General features: G+C 33.1%; 1 long non-coding RNA gene across 1 annotated transcript; it reads left to right on the forward strand.

Moving 5' to 3' along the window:
* The first annotated feature begins 486 nt into the window (after positions 1–486).
* On the forward strand, positions 487–3,616 carry LOC126715707 (uncharacterized). Its single transcript, XR_007651901.1, has 3 exons — positions 487–596; positions 1,781–1,948; positions 2,153–3,616. It is a non-coding gene; the product is annotated as an uncharacterized LOC126715707 (long non-coding RNA).
* Positions 3,617–3,878: the final 262 nt, after the last annotated feature.

Genomic DNA, 3,878 nt, shown 5'->3' on the forward strand with positions numbered 1-3,878 from the left:
AATGCTACACTGTCCGTTTAGGGCTTCTTGCGTCTGGAGAGAGAGAGAGTTTGCAGAAACCGTGACTTTATATTTCTTAACTTGAGAGAGGGGTAAGGTTGCTAGGGTTTTGAGAAGTTATAATGTTTTTATTTTTATTTTTTTTAAATATTGTGTTGACGTGGAAAATTGTGCTAGAGAGAGAGAGTTTGCAGAAACCGTGGCTTTATATTTCTTAACTTGAGAGAGGGGTAAGGTTGCTAGGGTTTTGAGGAGTTATAATGTTTTTATTTTTATTTTTTAAATATTGTGCTGACGTGGAAAATTGTGGTGCCAGCAGAGACTTCGGTTTTATATATATATAGATTAACATCACTATATATATATTTTTAAATCTAAACAGTTGAATTACAAACACAGGGGAAGTGGGGCCACAGCCACCCTAGGTTAAGTGAAAAACGTATTACCGGTAGAGCAAGTTACGATATAAAAGCCAAAAATAAACCTAAAACAAAGAAGCAAATCTTCTCTCAATTCTGGGGGCGAACCAAGAAGCAGATATACTCTCGCATTTTCTCAATGATGAACTCCTTTCAGCATTCTGTCAATCAATGAAGGTAAAACTCTAATTTCCAAATAATCAGTGTTGGCAGCCAATATCACTACTCTCTCATATGGCTGCAAATCATTGATCTCTCATATGGGTATTGGCTGCATATCATTGCTCTCTCATATGGGTGTTAGGTACGGAGTGGAACTTGTTATATGATTCAACTTGAAATAATTCTAACTGTACGGAGTGGAACTAGACTGAGGTCTTTTGAAGAAAAAAAAAAAAAGTCATACCGATGCCATTCAATTGCTTTGGTGGGTTAATCTATTCTAACTGTACTTAATTGAAAACATTGTGAAATATCTTACCGTTTATTTTGAAACTATCCTAACTGGTCTGAAATGAAGTAGTTCAGAAAAGACTTTTATTTGGGTATTAGGTTCTTATGTTTTTGAGGTATTAGAAATTGTGGGTATTAAGATTTTAATTTGAATTGTCATCATTGCTGTTGTTAAATGATGTGTTTGATTGATGAAAAAAATGATTTTGAGTTGGGTATTATGATTTGAATTTGAATTGAGTTAGCTTTTTAATTTGAATATTCTTTATATTTTTTAATTAAATGAAGGTTTTGGTTGATGAAATAATGAAGGAAACAAAAAGAAAATTATTCAGATATTAGGCTGTTAGGGAGCAAACGCAATTATGTGTTAAGTGCCATGTGTTCAAATAGACTGGAATCATCTTTGAGCAAGACTACAAAACTCTGCTCTGCTAAAAAAGAAAGCTGGGATTTTTGAAGTGGGTTATGCTGAGGCAATGGGTTGCATGAACAAGGGTTTATGTGTGGTGATTAGTATTGGGTTGGTGTTGATTTCACTACCATGTTTTGTGTTGGGCTCACTGACCCAACCAATGGCAAAGAGCAAAATCACATTTTTCTATTTATGTTTGTTCATAATGTTCTTTTAATATGTTTGGTTCTTGGGAATGTGAAAAGGAAAATTATTGAAAGTTGCTTCTTTGATTAACATTTCCTTTCATTTGCTTGATTCTCTCTAATAACTGAACTAAGATTTAGATTTGCTATTATTAATTTTTTTATTTGATTAACACTTCCTTAATTAATGTGCTACTTGGAACTAGGAAGTTAGATATACAAATTGGGTACTCAGGTCCTTTCTTTATGAAGGTTTTAAGATTCCATTATTGAGAGCTCTCTCTCTTATTCTTTCTGATTTCTTATAGTGGCGAAAGTGGAGCTGGAAAAACTGAGACAGCTAAAATTGCAATGCAATACTTGATTGCTCTTGGTGGTGGCAGTTATGGGATAGAGTCTAAAATCCTTTGGACAAATTATATACTGGAAGCATTTGGGAATGCAAAAACCTCAAGGAATGACAACTCTACCCGATTGTGAGTTTCTTTCTTTTCTTCATTACAGAAGGTTCTCCTAGGTTTTTCACAGTTTATAGCAAAAAATTTTTGTTGGGAGATGATTGTTAAAGTTTTGCAATGATAATTAATGACTACCTTCAATTTTCACAATTTAGATAGGAGAAGAGCTATGCAATTTGGTTTAATTGTTTAAATATGTTGATTATATTCTGATTTGTGCAGAGGAAGTTGATTGATATTCATTTTACTTCACTGGGGAAGATATGTGGTACTAAAATCCAAACCTGTAAGCATGTTTGATATTGAATAATTGTTGTCATGTTATGCTATTTTTGTGATGCATACCAATCGAGTTTACTGACTTAATTTCTGTTATAACCTCATGCTTAATTTACTGATAATAATTGTGAACAGTTTTGATAGAAAAGGAAACAAGTTGCCCCATTGAAGTGCCTAGAACTTTTATATATTCATTTTTTACTTATGAACTTATCAGTCTCCTTTAAGCAATCAAGAGTAATGCAACTGGTCAATGGCAAGAGGTCATACCATGTCTTTTACCAACTTTGCTGGTGCTTCATCAGTTCTTAAAAGTAGGACTTTCATTTTTAATCAATCCACTCAAGTTTCTCAAAGTTTAATTTTTTAGTTTGGCTGATTCACATTCTTTCATCATGCATACCTTAGAAAATTAGAAAATTAGTGAGTCTTGGTTCAAATATCATAGCACAACATATGTATGGAGGGATTCTAGACTTGCACAGATTTCTAATATGATACTGACCTTAGAAAATTAGTGAGTCTTGGTTCAAATATCATAGCATAACATATGTCCAAAACACTAGCTACAGATCCATGTTAAAGGCCATTTAACATTATGGTTAATGTCCATGCTCCTTATATTGACCATACAGTTTTAGTAATTTTCTATGATGTCACCTTGACTACCTACCCATTACATAATACTTTGTGTTATTTTGGTATCCATTTCAGACATAGACATATATGTCTATCCTGTTAAATTGGTTTTTCCATTCACCATTTGTTTGGGTGCCCATAACTCATTATCAGATATAATGATTGTGAATGTATTTGGCATCCATCACTTTGCTATTGGTCACTGTTTTGAAGGGCCAAGGCATGAAAGTTTTAAGCAGAAAATGGTATGCATACATTCTGAAAGGTAGAAAAAAGATGCAGTTAATAAGATGCTGGCACCCTTAAGCATGTTTTACCCCACTAACTAACTGATACAGTCCTTTGAGCAGTTTAGGTATTTATTGACTTTAATATCCCATTGATTCATTATTTTCATGTTCCTTATTATCAAGTGTTGTTCTAATCACACTATCACACTTCTTAATGTGATAAAATTGCAAGCTGCGACAAAAACTACAGAGATGGCTACAAATAAAGCTGCCACTGCTGGTAGAGTTGCTTTTGTCAAAATTGTTTAGATACAGATGGATGTGAAATTTTTCAATACAAATAGCTAAGAGATTGACTTTGTTTGATTTTGTTAATTTTACTAATTTTCCTATTTTAATGATGTCAACCCAGTGAGCAAAAAGCTCATTGGAGGGTGAGAGAGGGAGAAAGCAATTATGTTTAAGGTTTTGTCAAAGACACTGTAACTTGTATATACATTATTTACATCAATGGAAGATGAATTTTGAAAGATTAAAATCTTTCTACCTTTTTTATTTTCCCAACATTTTCAATCTTCCCTAAACTTAGTGATTTCTTGTGGGGTACATGATGCATGTAACTCTATTATTATGTATTCACACTAAAATAATGAACGCAGGTATGATGCCAACTTGTCTAGCATACGATTAAGGACAACAACACTAAAGCCTTATCTAAAATTTTGGGGCCTTAAGTTGCCTCTTTGGATTGATCCAAAAAAATAAATGTTGTATCTTTGGATGGAGGAAAACTGAATCTA

This window comes from Quercus robur, chromosome 2 (assembly GCF_932294415.1).
Source record: "Quercus robur chromosome 2, dhQueRobu3.1, whole genome shotgun sequence".
Classification (NCBI taxonomy): Eukaryota; Viridiplantae; Streptophyta; class Magnoliopsida; order Fagales; family Fagaceae; genus Quercus; species Quercus robur.